A 16,520-nucleotide genomic window follows, 5' to 3' on the forward strand; every position below is an offset into this window, starting at 1 on the left:
GTTCTAGATGGAATAGCATACTTTTCAATCGTGGCAATGAGAACATTGTTCCAATAGCCATGCCTGTCATGTATTTAGCATCATTAACATGCACAGTGTCCAACAGGGTTGCAAACCCACAAAAGAGATGGACCCTTGCCCCCAAGGAGCTTGTAAATCTTTCTTTGTCTGTGCAGCTGGGTTTGTAAGAGAAGATGAGGATGAAAGGATTAAACCCTCGGATTAGAAAACAGAAATGGTGCGCACAGGCAAACATTTCCGTAACTGCTTTATGATTTACCTTGATGTCAAACAGGCCATTGGGAAACCCAGCTGGGAGTCAAAGGGAAATGATGTTTTTCACCTGCAGAAAACCAAAAACAAACCCCAAACTGATTCCTGGCAGCTGCAAACCTGTTTACTTTTTGCTCCTGAGGAAGAAAGAAGGCAGAACGGTGCTTGACTGCCATCTACGGGATGAAAGAGATCAACACATCTCATTCCCAATGTTTTTGGGAATGCAGCTCCCATCATCCACTGCCAATAAGGCTGACAATGGTTGCCTTGCAACAACATTCCCCTATGGCCTGTCATTGAACATCGAGAAAACCAAAGTGCTCTTCCAGCAGTCCCCAGCCAATCCCTCTCCAATGCCAGAATCATAGAATCATAGAATCAAAGAGTTGGAAGAGACCTCCTGGGCCATCCAGTCCAACCCCATTCTGCCAAGAAGCAGGAATATTGCATTCAAATCACCCCTGACAGATGGCCATCCAGCCTCTGCTTAAAAGCTTCCAAAGAAGGAGCCTCCACCACACTCCGGGGCAGAGAGTTCCACTGCTGAACAGTTCTCACAGTCAGGAAGTTCTTCCTAATGTTCAGATGGAATATCCTCTCTTGTAGTTTGAAGCCATTGCTCCGCGTCCTAGTCTCCAGGGAAGCAGAAAACAAGCTTGCTCCCTTCTCCCTCTGGCTTCCTCTCACATATTTATACATGGCTATCATATCTCCTCTCAGCCTTCTCTTCTTCAGGCTAAACATGCCCAGTTCCCTAAGCCGCTCCTCATAGGGCTTGTTCTCCAGACCCTTGATCATTTTAGTCGCCCTCCTCTGGACACATTCCAGCTTGTCAATATCTCTCTTGAATTGGGGTGCCCAGAATTGGACACAATATTCCAGATGTGGTCTAACCAAAGCAGAATAGAGGGGTAGCATTACTTCCCTAGATCTAGACACTAGGCTCCTATTGATGCAGGCCAAAAATCCCATTGGCTTTTTTTGCCGCCACATCACATTGTTGGCTCATGTTTAACTTGTTGTCCACGAGAAATACAGCTTCATGGTGTTACATTAGAAAATGTTGACCATTTCCGCTCCCTTGGCAGCCACCTCTCCACCAAAGTCAACATTGACATTGAAATACAACATGGTGGTTTGCAAGGATTCTTGCGAGGATTTTCCCAGCGGAGGTTAGAAGGGAGATACCTTGATAGTTTCTGCAATCTGTTCTTTCCTCTTTTTTGAAGAGGGTGATGATGGTGGCATCCTTGAAATCTGCTGGGATTTTCTTGGTCACCAACACTTTTTGTATGAGCTGGTGGAGTTGTTTTGTCAGTTGAGGTCCTCCCTTTTTAAAGATTTCAGCAGGGATCCCATCAGGTCCGCTGGCTTTGTTTGTTTGTTTTTGTTGTTTTTTTGTTGGCTGATGGCATTGCTGACTTCTTCCAAACTAGGCAGTGCTGCAAGCTCATCCCTGGTTTGTTGTTGTGGGATTGGTGAGAGAACCTCTTTGGCCACATTGGAGCTGCGGTTCAGGAGGCTTTGGTAGTGTTCCAGAGTGAGGACCAGAACATCCATAGGGATACCAAAAATGCTGGTTTATAAAGCTATTGTCCTCCCAACTCTGCTATATGCCTGCAAGACGTGGACAGTCTACAGACATCACATGCAACTCCTGGAACGATTCCATCAGCGCTACCTCCGGAAAATCCTGAAAATCCCTTGGGAAGACAAGTGCACAAATTTCAACAAGCTGGAAGAAGCAAAGACCACCAGCATTGAAGCGATGGTCCTCCGCCATCAACTCTGCTGGACTGGCCACGTTGTCTAATGTCCGACCACCGTCTCCCAAAGCAGTTGCTCTACTCTCAACTCAAGAACAGAAAACAGAATGTTGGTGGGCAGAAAAAGAGATTGAAAGATGGCTCTAAGCCAACCTTTAAAACTGTGGCATTGACCCCGAGAACTGGGAAGCTCTGGCCCTTGAGCGCTCCAGCTGGAGGTCAGCTGTGACCAGCAATGCTGTAGAATTTGAAGAGGCACCCATGCTGACTTGAGGATTCTGAGAGTTGGAGTCCCAAAAGTAACATTTCCAGGGACAGGTGGGTCTTGGTGTGCTTGTATAACATAGTTCTGATTGCCTTGTGGTTGCCTCTTGTGAGTCCTTCCAAGTTGTGAGTCAGACTGCAAAGGTTTCTGTTCACCTTGGCCTTGCTAACTTGAGGATTCTGGGAGTTGGAGTCCCAAAAGTAACATTTCCAGGGGCAGGTGGGTCTTGGTGTGCTTGTATAACATAGCTCTGTTTGCCTTGTGGTTGCCTCTTGTGAGTCCTTCCAAGTTGTGAGTCAGACTGCAAATGCTTCTGTTCCCCTTGTTCATACTGACGAGGATTCTGGGAGCTGGAGTCCCAAAAGTAATATTTCCAGGGGCAGATGGGTCTTGGTGTGCTTGTATAACATAGTTCTGATTGCCTCTTGTGAGTCCTTCCAAGTTGTGAGTCAGACTGCAAAGGCTTCTGTTCGCCTTGGCCTTGCTAACTTGAGGATTCTGGGAGTTGGAGTCCCAAAAGTAACATTTCCAGGAACAGGTGGGTCTTGGCGTGCTTGTATAACATAGCTCTGTTTACCTTGTGATTGCCTCTTGTGAGTCCTTCCAAGTTGTGATTCAGACTGCAAATGCTTTTGTTCGCCTTGCCCATACTTGCTGGGATTTGGAGTTGTGGTTATATAACAGACATGGGCAAACTTGGATCCTCCAGGTGTTTTGGACTTCAACTCCCACAATTCCTAACAGCCGATAGGCTGTTAGGAATTGTGGGAGTTGAAGCCCAAAACACCTGGAGGACCCAAGTTTGCCCATGCTTGTATAACATACATTGGATTGCTTTGACTCATAAAGCAAGTCCTTCCAAGTTGTGAGTCAGTCGGCAAAGGCTTCTGTTTGCCTTGGAGGATTTTGAGAGTTGGAGTCTCAAAAGGAACCTTTTCCATGGGCAGGTGGGTTGTAGAGTGCTTATATAACCTACATCTCTTGCGATCCCACCTGGAGACTCACAAAGCTAGTCCTTCCAAGTTGTGAGTCAGGCGGCAAAGGCTTCTGTTTGCCTTGCCCATGCTGTTTGGAGGATTTTGAGAGTTGGAGTCTCAAAAGGAACCTTTCCCATGGGCAGGTGGGTTGTAGAGTGCTTATATAACCTACATCTCTTGCGATCCCACTTGGAGACTCACAAAGCTAGTCCTTCCAAGTTGTGAGTCAGGCAGCAAAGGCTTCTGTTTGCCTTGCCCATGCTGTTTGGAGGATTTTGAGAGTTGGAGTCTCAAAAGGAACCTTTTCCATGGGCAGGTGGGTTGTAGAGTGCTTATATAACCTACATCTCTTGCGATCCCACTTGGAGACTCACAAAGCGAGTCCTTGCAAGTTGTGAGTCAGCCGGCAAATGCGTCTTCTACGTAGATAATATGTCTGACGTTGGATGAGCCAGCTCACCCCAGGCTCTTGTTTGTTTCCTAATGAACCCCGTTAATGCCTCCCCTCCCCTTCTTCCGCTTCCCACCGTCTCTTCTCATCCGGCTGGGATGCAAAGGTGGGCCCACGCAAGCAAGGAAGAGTCATCCTGCTGCTTGATGGCTACAGATGACGCAGCTCCCTGAAATGAGGCAGGAGAGCTTCTGGATGCCGGCACAATCTCCAGGCTCTGCCATCTGCTTCTGTCGCCCTGCAGCCTGGAAAAGCAGCAGCAGAAAAGGAGCCTGGCCGGTCGGCGGTACGTGCAGCGCGTTGCTGTGTGTGCCAGCTTCCTCGGCACAGCCAGCCGGGAAGGACAGGCAACGCTCTCGGCTTCGATCAGAGCATCGCTTTACCCCAGATGGCTGCCTGAATAAGAAAAGTGGTCCTGGCTGCAAGCAGATCCATCAGCGGCGCACTCCTGGACAGGCCAAGGCTCAGGCGCATTCATCACTATGACAGGAGATTGCATTGGGGAGGAAGGGGGAAAAAACAAAAGAAGCCAATATGGAGTTAAGAGGAAGACGCAAACATCGGATGGTGGAACTAGTGCACAAACAAATACATACACATTAGGCTTGGGCGGTTTCATTCGTTAATTTCGTAATTCGTTATTAATTTGTATTTAAATTAGCTTACGATTCGATATTGAGCCATGCAGGAATAGTGTGAGGAGTAATTAAGAATCGAAACAATTTTTCCAATTTTCATAATTATTTCGTAATTATTTTCGTAATATAATATAATAATATATAATATACAATAATATAATATAATATTATAATAATATAATATAATAATATATAATAGAATATTATAATATATAATAGAATATTATAATAATATAATATAATAATATATAATATAATAATATTATAATAATATATAATATAATATATATAATATAATATATTATAATAAATGCTCAAGATCCTGCAAGGAAGACTCCAGCAATACATGGAGCGAGAGTTGCCAGATGTTCAAGCTGGGTTTAGAAAAGGCAGAGGAACGAGAGACCAGATTGCCAATATCCGCTGGATAATGGAGAAAGGCAGGGAGTTTCAGAAAAACATCTACTTCTGCTTCATTGACTATTCTAAAGCCTTTGACTGTGTGGATCATAATAAATTGTGGCAAGTTCTTGGAGGGATGGGCATCCCAAGCCCCCTTCCCTCTCTCCTGAGGAATCTGTACAAGGACCAAGGAGCCACAGTCAGAACTGACCACAGAACAACAGACTGGTTCAAGATTGGGAAAGGCGTACGGCAAGGCTGCATCCTCTCACCCAACCTTTTTAACTTGTATGCAGAACACATCATGCGAGGATGTGCGGGGCTTGAGGAATGCACAGCTGGGGTGAAAATTGCCGGAAGAAACATTAACAACCTCAGATATGCAGATGACACCACTCTGATGGCCGAAAGCGAGGAGGAGCTGAGGAGCCTTCTAATCAAGGTGAAAGAAGAAAGCGCAAAAGCCGGGTTGCAGCTAAACGTCAAAAAAACCAAGATTATGGCAACAAGAATGATTGACAACTGGGAAATAGAGGGAGAAACCGTGGAGGCCGTGACAGACTTTGTATTTCTAGGCTCAAAGATGAGTGCAGATGCAGACTGTGGCCAGGAAATCAGAAGACGCTTCCTTCTTGGGAGGAGAGCAATGTCCAATCTCAATAAAATAGTAAAGAGTAGAGACATCAGACTGGCAACCAAGATCCATTGCCTAGTCCAAGCCATGGTCTTCCCTGTAGTCACCTACGGATGTGAGAGCTGGACCAGAAGGAAGACTGAGCGAAGGAAGAGAGATGCTTTTGAGCTGTGGTGTTGGAGGAAAGTGCTGAGAGTGCCTTGGACTGCGAGAAGATCCAACCAGTCCATCCTCCAGGAAATAAAGCCCGGCTGCTCATTGGAGGGAAGGAGACTAGAGACAAAGTGGAAGTCCTTTGAATGCCACATCATGAGGAGACAGCAAAGCCTAGAGAAGACAATGATGCTGGGGAAAGTGGAAGGCAAAAGGAAGAGGGGCCGACCAAGGGCAAGATGGATGGATGGCATCCTTGAAGTGACTGGACTGACCTTGAGGGAGCTGGGGGTGGTAACGGCCAACAGGAAGCTCTGGCGTGGGCTGGTCCATGAGGTCACGAAGTCGGAGACGACTGAACGAATGAACAACAACAACATACAATAATATAATATAATAATATATAATAGAATAGAATAGAATAATATATAATATTATAATATTATAATAATATAATATAATATATAATATAATATATAATATATAAAATATAATATATTATAATAATATAATATACAATAATATAACATAATAATATTATAATAATATAATATAATAATATATAATATAATAATATATAATATAATAATATTATAATAATATAATATAATATAGTTGTTGTTTGTTTTATCACACCAACAGTCAACAACAGAGGGAGAGGGAAGCTTCAGAAGGTTTTTTTAGCATATTGCGCAATTGCGTCCGCCATTAACGAATCAATTCGAAATTTACGAAATTTCGTAAATTTCGAAATTTTTTAAAGAAAAAATTCGGAATTCTTTAAAAAAATGAAACACAATGGACCCCCTAAAAACGAAACAATTTAGAAACAATTTTTTCCGTTGTTACCCAAGCCTAATACACATATAAACAAATAAATCATAGAATCATAGGCTTGGAAGAGACCGCACTTGTCGTCTAGTCCAGCCCCATCCCTCCATGCAGGAAAAGCACAATCCTATGATGCTATGAAAGCATTCCCAACAGATGGCCATCCAACCTCTGTTTGAAAGCCCCCAAAGAAGGGGCTTTCATCACACTTCAATTCAGAGAGTTGAACAGTTCTTACAATCAGGAAGTTCATAGAATCATAGAAGATTTGCTTTGGTTAGACCACACCTGGAATATTGTGTCCAATTCTGGGCACCACAATTCAAGAGAGATATTGACAAGCTGGAATGTGTCCAGAGGAGGGCGACTAAAATGATCAAGGGTCTGGAGAACAAGCCCTATGAGGAGCGGCTTAAGGAGCTGGGCATGTTTAGCCTGAAGAAGAGAAGGCTGAGAGGGGATATGATGGCCATGTATAAATATGTGAGAGGAAGCCACAGGGAGGAGGGAGCAAGCTTGTTTTCTGCTTCCCTGGAGACTAGGACAATGGCTTCAAACTACAAGAGAGAAGATTCCATCTGAACATGAGGAAGAACTTCCTGACTGTGAGAGCCGTTCAGCAGTGGAACTCTCTGCCCCGGAGAGTGGTGGAGGCTCCTTCTGTGGAAGCTTTTAAATAGAGGCTGGATGGCCATCTGTCAGGGGTGATTTGAATGCAATATTCCTGTTTCTTGGCAGAATGGGGTTGGACAGGATGGCCCATGAGGTCTCTTCCAACTCTTTGATTCTATGATTCTATGCTTCCTTGGAGACTAGGACGCGGAACAATGGATTCAAACTACAAGAGAGGAGATTCCATCTGAACATGAGGAAGAACTTCCTGACTGTGAGAGCCATTCAGCAGTGGAACTCTCTGCCCCGGAGAGTGGTGGAGGCTCCTTCTTTGGAAGCTTTTAAACAGAGGCTGGATGGCCATCTGTCAGGGGTGATTTGGATGCAATATTCCTGCTTCTTGGCAGAATGCGGTTGGACAGGATGGCCCAGGAGGTCTCTTCCAACTCTTTGATTCTATGATTCATCTTAAGACTCATTAGAACTTTATGGGGGGAAATCTGGAGGGCCTCTCAGCCGAGGCACCCGGCATCCCGCTGGGCATACAGAAATACATGTCCTGTGAATAGTCATCGCTACAGGCCCAGCGTGCGACAGCACATCATCTCTTTGAAATGGATTTGAAGTGTGTAGAAATAGGGAGCTCTCTGTGTCTGATGATGTCCATAGTCTCTTTGCCAAAGGCCCAGAAGTAATATTTTTGCAGTAGCAATGTGTTATTTATGAGCCACCCTTGTTCTCCAGCAAAAATCAATGTTCCTGTGGACACCATTACTCATTTTTAGAAATAAATTGCCTACTTCAGCTAAATGCTGGCATGTATACAGACAATACTTCTTTGTGGTCTATGATGTGAGTGCGTTCAGCAGTTGCTTCTTTCCGTTGGTGTGTTCTCTTATCTGTAATTCCAAAACACATCAAAATGGATGGCTGCATGATGGTTCAGTGTATACAAACTTTGGGTTGTAGGTTTTTCAGGCTGTATGGCCATGTTCTAGAACAGTGGTTCTCAAACTTCCTACTGCCACGACCCCTTAATACAGTTTCTCATGTTGTGGTGACCCCCAACCATAACTTTATTTTTGTTGCTACTTCCTAACTGTGATTTTGCTACTGTTATGAACCATCAACAGTGGTTCATAACCATCAACAGTTCAACAGTGACAAATGCAAGATACTCCACTTTGGCAGAAAAAAAATGAAATGCAAAGATACAGAATGGGGGACAATGCCTGGCTCGAGAGCAGTACGTGTGAAAAAGACCTTGGAGTCCTCGTGGACAACAAGTTAAACATGAGCCAACAATGTGATGTGGCAGCAAAAAAAGCCAATGGGATTTTGGCCTGCATCAATAGGAGCATAGTGTCTAGATCTAGGGAAGTAATGCTACCCATGCTCTATTCTGTTTTGGTTAGACCACATCTGGAATATTGTGTCCAGTTCTGGGCACCACAATTCAAGAGAGATATTGACAAGCTGGAATGTGTCCAGAGGAGAGCGACTAAAATGATCAAGGGTCTGGAGAACACGCCCTATGAGAAGCGGCTTAAGGAGCTGGGCATGTTTAGCCTGAAGAAGAGAAGGCTGAGAGGAGATATGATAGCCATGTATAAATATGTGAGAGGAAGCCACAGGGAGGAGGGAGCAGGCTTGTTTTCTGCTTCCTTGGAGACTAGGACGCGGAACAATGGCTTCAAACTACAAGAGAGGAGATTCCATCTGAACATTAGGAAGAACTTCCTGACTGTGAGAGCCGTTCAGCAGTGGAACTCTCTGCCCCAGAGTGTGGTGGAGGCTCCTTCTTTGGAAGCTTTTAAGCAGAGGCTGGATGGCCATCTGTCAGGGGTGATTTGAATGCAATATTCCTGCTTCTTGGCAGAATGGGGTTGGACTGGATGGCCCATGAGGTCTCTTCCAACTCTTTGATTCTATCATGTAAATACCTGATATGCAGGATGTGTTTTCATTCACTGGACCAAATTTGGCACAAATACCCAATACGCCCAAACCTAATATTGGTGGGGGCATTGATTTTGTCATTTGGGAGTTGTAGTTGCTGGGATGTATAGTTCATCTACAAAGAGCATTCTGAACTCCACCAACGATGGAATTGCACCAGTCTTGGCACACAGAACTCCCATGACCAAGAGAAAATACTGGAAGGGTTTGTTGGGCATTGAGCTTGAGTTTGTTTGGGAGTTCTAGTTCACCTGCATACAGATAGCACTGTGTACTCAAGCAATGATAGTTCTGGACCAAACATGGCACGAATACCCAATATGCCCAGATGTGAACACTGGTGGAGTTTGGGGGAAATAGACCATGACATTTGAAAGTTGTAGTTGCTGGGATTTATAGTTAACCTACAATCAGTGAGTACTCCGAACCCAGCCCACAATGGATCTTCACAAAAATTGGCACACTACTTACATGACCAACATTGAATACTGGTGGCGTTGGGCAGGGGTGTTTTTGAATTTTGGGAGTTGTAGTTCACCAACACCAAAAAGAAAAGGAGGACAGGTGGAGAGGTCTTCAGCCTTCTCTACCAAAGGGGTTCCCAAGACCATCAGAAATATGTTTTCTGGTGGTCTTTGTCGACTCCTCTGAAACCCCCTCGCGGCCCCCCCAGGGGTCCCAACCCCCAGGTTGAGAAACACTGTTATAGAAGCATTCTCTCCTGACATTTCGCCTGCATCTATGGCAGGCAACTATTGTGTATAAAATGGCACTGAGTACTAGGTGAACTAGAAACATACATGGATTTGGTGTTTAGACTTGGGTACAATCTGTGAATATTTTAATAGTAATTTTGGTATATGTTTATATATGTTTGCATAATATCCTGTTTTAATGTTTGCATATTTTAAACTAGCTTGGGTACCTGGCGTTGCCTGGGTTGTTTGAAAAAGTCAATTTTTTAATTGTACAAAATGCATAAGGAAGGTCACTTTTCCCCAAATCTCTCCAGTAATCAAATTTTGGCATATTAGGTGTTTGTGCCTAGTTTGGTCCAGCTCCATTGGTGTTTGAGTTCACAGTGCTCTCTAGATGAACTACAACTCCCCCAAATCAAGGTGAATTTCCCTCAAAGAGCTCCAGTATATTTTTACTGATCCTGGGGGCTCTGTGTGCCAAGTTTGGTCCAATTCTAACTTTGGTGGAGCTCAGAGTACTCAGTAATTGCAGATAGACTATAAATCCCAGTAACTACAACTCCAAAATGTCCATGCCAATTCCTCTCCAAACCCCCCAGTACTCAAATTTGGGCACATTGGGTATGCATACCAAGTTTGGTCCAGATCCATCACTGTTTGGGTTCACAGTGCTCTCTGGATGTAGATGAACTACAACTCCCCCAAATCAAGGTGAATTTTCCCTAAAGAGCTCCAGTATTTTTTTGCTGGTCCTGGGGGCTCCGTGTGCCAAGTTGGGTCCAATTTTATCTTTGGTGGTGTTCAGAGTGCTCATTGATTGTAGGTGAACTATAAATCCCAGCACCTACAAAATGTCCAAGGCAATTCCCCTCAAAACCCACCAGTATTCAAATTTGGGCACATCGGGTATGCATACCAAGTTTGGTCCAGATCCATCATTGTTTGGGTTCACAGTGCTCTCTGGATGTAGATGAACTACAACTCCCCCAAATCAAGGTGAATTTCCCTCAAAGAGCTTCAGTATATTTTTGCTAGTCCTGGGGGCTCTGTGTGCCAAGTTTGGTCCAATTCCATCTTTGGTGGAGTTCAGAGTACTCATTGAGTGCAGGTGAACTATAAATTCCAGTAGCTACAACTCCAAAATGTCCAGGCCAATTTCCCTCAAAACCCATCAGTATGCAAATTTGGGCGTTATAATGTAATTTTTGGTTTTTGGCTTTTTAAGTCCCTTCTGCTGTGTTTTTCGGTGTTTTTATGAGTGATGTCACTCATTGGCCTGAATACGTGTCTTGTGTCCAAATTTGGTGTCAATTCGTCCAGTGGTTTTTGAGTACTGCTAATCCCACAAACGAACATTACATTTTTATTTATAGAGATACAGATTATTACGCAATAAGCCACACTTTAGAAACCACCACGTGTTTGCTTTTTATTAAAGACAATCAAGTCTCTCAGTTTCCGCATTCAGCAATTCAACCCGGACTGTAATCCCCCCCGTTTCAGGTCAAGGCGTAGCTTAACAACAACAACAACAACACAAAACACATGAGCTTTAGAGAAGACACACCGCTTTTACAGGTCAGGTTCAATCCCTAAATGTCAGTAACTACACTTAATATGCTTTGATCACCCCATTCAAGATGCATGCAGTGCAACGGGAGGAACACACAATCATAGAAGGTGCGCACTAAAAGTGCGCGTTGCGAAACACGGAAGAGGAAACCATGCACGAAGGAAGGGTCACTTGAACTAGATTTTCAATCACGCAAGGAGGTTTCGGATGGAGCTTCGAATTCATTGAATTATTGGCAAAGGGATGGGTATAATCCCAAACAATGTTGTTTTTCCCCATCTCTATCTAATTTGCCAGTTTAACGAAGTTCGTCTCCATCACAAAGCACCGAATAATAGATTAATATGGGGAAACCCATTTACTTTTCGGGTCTTGGAATGAGTGCTTTGTGTTCAGAAAGCATTATCTGAAAAAATAGACGGTGCCATTTCTGTGAGTTGGCTCCTTGGGTTGTATATTCACATTAGACAGAAGAAGGTAAACAACAGCAGCAATTGCAACTTTTCTCACAAACTCAACTGATCGGAGTTGCCCGATTTCCGCGGAAGAATTTCTAGATGGGTTGCTGTGAGTTTTGCAGGTTGTATGGCCAGGCTCCAGAAGCATTCTCTCCTGACGTTTCGCCTGCATCTATGGCAGGCATCCTCAGAGGTTGTGTGCCATAGATGGAGATGAAATGTCAGGAGAGAATGCTTCCAGAGCATGGCTACACAGCCCGCAAAACTCACAGCAACCCAGTGATTACGGCCATGAAAGCCTTCGACAATACATTCCTAGATGGCATTTCAGTCCTAAGGATTTTCTAGTCCTAAGCCAGTGCTATATATACATACATTCATCCAGCCATATACTGAAGCCGTAGAAGCGGGTTTTTTTGCAGAAGGAAGGAAGGAAGAGATCAGGATTCATTCAGGCTCAAAAAATAGGAAGACTACCACACTTTCTCCCCCCCCCCCCCCAAAAAAAAAGGCCTGTAAGAGCTCCATGCAACAAGCGGCGGCCACTGATTGACCCTATGGCATTGCCAACAACGCTCTGCAAAGAAATTGCAAGACAACTACCCTTTCTCCCCTCCAAAAAAAGCCTGGAAGGGCTCCATGCGATGAGTGGAAGCCATCGATCGACCCTATGGCGTTGCCCCCAACGCTCTGCAAAGAGACTGCAAGACAACTACATTTTTTTCCCTCCAAAAAGGTCTGGAAGAGCTCCATGCAATGCCGCAGAAGCCATTGATCGACCCTATGGCATTGCCTGCAACGCTCTGCAAAGAGATTGCAAGACAACCACACGTTCTTCCCTCCAAAAAGGCCTGGAAGGGCTCTATGTGACGAGTGGTGGCCATTGATGACAACTACATATTATCCCTTCCAAAAATGTCTGGAAGGGCTCGATGCAATGAACGGTGGCCACTGATCGACCCTATGGCATTGCCCACAACGCTCTGCAAAGAGACTGCAAGACAACTACACATTCTCCCCTCCAAAAAGGCCTGGAAGGGCTCCATGCAACGAGCGGTGGCCATTGGTTGACCCTATGCCATTGCCTGCAACGCTCTGCAAAGAGACTGCAAGACAACCACATGTTCTCCCCTCCAAAAAGGCCTGGAAGGGATCCATGCGATGAGCAGAAGCCATTGTTCGAGCCTATGGCATTGCCCACAACGCTCTGCAAAGAGACTGCAAGACAACTACATTTTCTTCCCTCCAAAAAGGTCTGGAAGGGCTCCATGCAACGCGCAGAAGCCATTGATCGACCCTATGGCATTGCCTACAACACTCTGCAAAGAGACTGCAAGACAACTACACATTCTCCCCTCCAAAAAGACCTGGAAGGGTTCCATGCAACGTGCGGTGGCCATGGTTGACAACTACACGTTCTCCCCTCCAAAAAGGTCTGGAAGGGCTCGATGTAATGAGCGGCGGCCATTGATTGACCCTATGGAATTGCCCACAACAAACTGCAAAGAGACTGCAAGACAACTACACTTTCTCCCTTCCAAAAAGTTCTGGAAAGGCTCTATGCGATGAGCAGTGTCCATTGATGACAACTACAAGTTCTCCTTCCCAAAAAAGACCTGGAAGGGCTCTATGCGGCAAGTGGTTGCATTGATTGACCCCATGGCATTGCCCACAACGCTCTGCAAAGAGATTGCAAGATAACTACATGGCATTGCGCACATTCTCCCCTCCAAAAAGGTCTGGAAGGGCTCGATGCAATGAGCGGTGGCCATCGATTGACCCTATGGAATTGCCCACAACAATCTGCAAAGAGACTGCCAGACAACTACACTTTCTCCCCTCCAAAAAGTTCTGGAAAGGCTTTATGCGATGAGCAGTGTCCATTGATGACAACTACAAGTTCTCCTTCCCAAAAAAGACCTGGAAGGGCTCTATGCGGCAAGTGGTGCATTGATTGACCCCATGGCATTGCCCACAACGCTCTGCAAAGAGATTGCAAGACAACTACATGGCATTGTGCACATTCTCCCCTCCGAAAAGGTCTGGAAGGGATCTATGCGATGAGTGGCGGCCATTGATCGATCCTATGGCATTGCCCACAATGCTCTGCAAAGGGATTGCAAGATAACGCTATGGCATTGCGCACATTCTCCCCTCCAAAAATGTCTGGAAGGGATCCCTGCGATGAGTGGTGGCCAATGATCAATCCTATGGCATTGCCCACAACACTCTGCAAAGAAATTACAAGACAACTACATTTTCTCCTTTCCAAAAAGGCCTGGAAGGGCTCAATGCAATGAGCAGAAGCCACTGATTGACTCTATGGCATTGCCCACAACATCCTGCAAAGAGATTGCAAGACAACTACATTTTCTCCCCTCCAAAAAGGTCTGCAAAGGCTCTCTGCGACGAGCAATGTCCATTGATGAAAACTACAAGTTCTCCTCCCCAAAAAAGACCTGGAAGGGCTCTATGCGGCAAGCGGTTGCCACTGATTGACCCTATGGCATTGCCTACAACGCTCTGCAAAGAGATTGCAAGACAACTACATGGCATTGTGCACATTCTCCCCTCCGAAAAGGTCTGGAAGGGATCCATGCAATGAGTGGCGGCCAGTGATCAATCCTATGGCATTGCCCACAACACTCTGCAAAGAGATTGCAAGACAACTACATTTTCTCTCTACCAAGAATGTCTCGAAGGGCTCGACGCAATGAGTGGCAATGAGTGGCAGCCATTGATCGACGCTATGGCATTGCCCACAACGCTCTGCAAAGAGATTGCAAGACAACTATATGTTCTCCCTCCAATAAGGTCTGGACAGGCTCGATGCAACAAGCGGCGGCCACTGATCGACCCTATGGCATTGCTCACAATGCTCTTCAAAGAGACTGCAAGACAACTACACATTCTCCCTTCCAATAAGGACTGGAAAGGCTCCATGCAACAAGCAATGTCTATTGATCACAACTACAAGTTCTCCCCTACAAAAAGGTCTGGAAGGGCTCAATGCAACGAGCAGAAGCCATTGATCGACCCTATGGCATTGCCCAAAATGCTCCGCAAAGAGATTGCAATCAAACAAGGAAGACCACCACACTTTCTCCCCTCCAAAAAGGCTTGGAAGGGCTCCATGCGATGAACGGCAGTCATTGATCGCGCCTATGGCATTGCTCACGATGCTCCGCGCAATGAGGTTGCCATTCCGCACGGAGTGAGGCCGGAAGCAGAAGAAAAAGAAGAAGAAGAGACGTTCGGATATACATGTTAGATACTAACGATCGTGCTCTGCAGGTGTCGTCGCAAGGAGAGCATTTAGGAAAATAAGAAAGGAAGTTATGGGAAAACACTGTCCCCGATAACTGAGACACACCCTTTATTTATTTTTTTAGTGCAAGATGGAGGTCACTGCCCCCGATACAACACTTTGGTAGGCAAAAACTACCTTGTTCTTTGAACATTATGGGAGACACTGCCCCCGATAATGTGACCCAAGAGCTCATGATACTTCGTAGTGCTGGAACTTCTCGCCGGCACGTTTCGGATGGAAAGCACGGCGCGGCACGAGCGTGCAATGGTTTGCAACAATTTAAGATTGTGCATGGGCAAACTCTGGCTGTCTGGGTGTTTTGGACTCCAACTCCCACCATTCCTAACAGCCTCAGGCCCCTTCCTTTCCCCCCTCAGCCGCTTAAGCGGCTGAGGGGGGAAAGGAAAGGGCCTGAGGCTGTTAGGAATGGTGGGAGTTGGAGTCCAAAACACCCAGACGGCTGAATTTTGCCCTTCCACGATCCAAAGCCAGCTCCTCAACTGTTGCACACCATTGCAAACCAAGTTCCAGCGATCATGGTTGGATTGTAATTAGCAGATGCTGCTTTATTATTACTTTATATATATTATAAAAAAACACGACAGTATAACTGTCATAATTATGGAAGTCACTGCTTCCGATAATTATCTTCTGTAGAAAAAAAACAAAACAAAACAAAACACAAAATACCATTTATAGTGAACACTGCCACTGATAAATAAATAACTAATAAATTACACCCTAACCACAAAGTCCCGGGGAAAGGATCTGAAACCTCCCCGAGTCCAGTGTTCGTTCCAAAGTCGAGACTAGCAACGGAGAGAGAGAAGGTCTCCCCGAAAAGGCCTCAGCAACGCATACAGGGGTGTCGAGTACGACTTGTGTGTGTGACCGTACCCCCAAAAGGAAGGCCCCTATGGAGATGTAACTTTGGGGGTGTTTTTCTCAAGTCATACCCATATAAGACCCTCTCTTTGGCTCGGCCTTCCTGAGTAACGGAAAAGGATCGGTCAACAGCGGGAGAAAGAAGTCCATCCAGACTTTGTTGTTTACTCGGAGAGGCAGAAGGTTCCCATTTTGGAACATGCTAGATTGGGTTTGTGTACCTCAAGGGCCAAGTTAGGAATGAGTTCCCCTTCCCAGGAAAAATATAATATTATATCTATCTGCTGTACTTCAAGGGCCAAATCAGGAAAGGGTTCCCCTTCCTAGGAAGAATATAATATTATATCTAACTGCTATACTTCAAGGGCCAAATGAGGAAAGGATTCCCCTCTCCCCAGGAAAAATATAATATTATATTTAACTGCTGTACTTCAAGGGCCAAGTTAGGAATGAGTTCCCCTTCGAAGAAAAAATATAATATTATATCTAACTGCTGTACTTCAGGGCAAAATCAGGAAAGAGTTCCCCTTCCCAGGAAAACTATAATAATATATCTATCTGCTGTACTTCAAGGGCCAAATCAGGAAAGGATTCCCCTTCCCAGAAAAAAGGAAATATTATATCTAACTGCA

Source organism: Anolis sagrei, chromosome 3 (assembly GCF_037176765.1).
Source record: "Anolis sagrei isolate rAnoSag1 chromosome 3, rAnoSag1.mat, whole genome shotgun sequence".
Lineage (NCBI taxonomy): Eukaryota > Metazoa > Chordata > Lepidosauria > Squamata > Dactyloidae > Anolis > Anolis sagrei.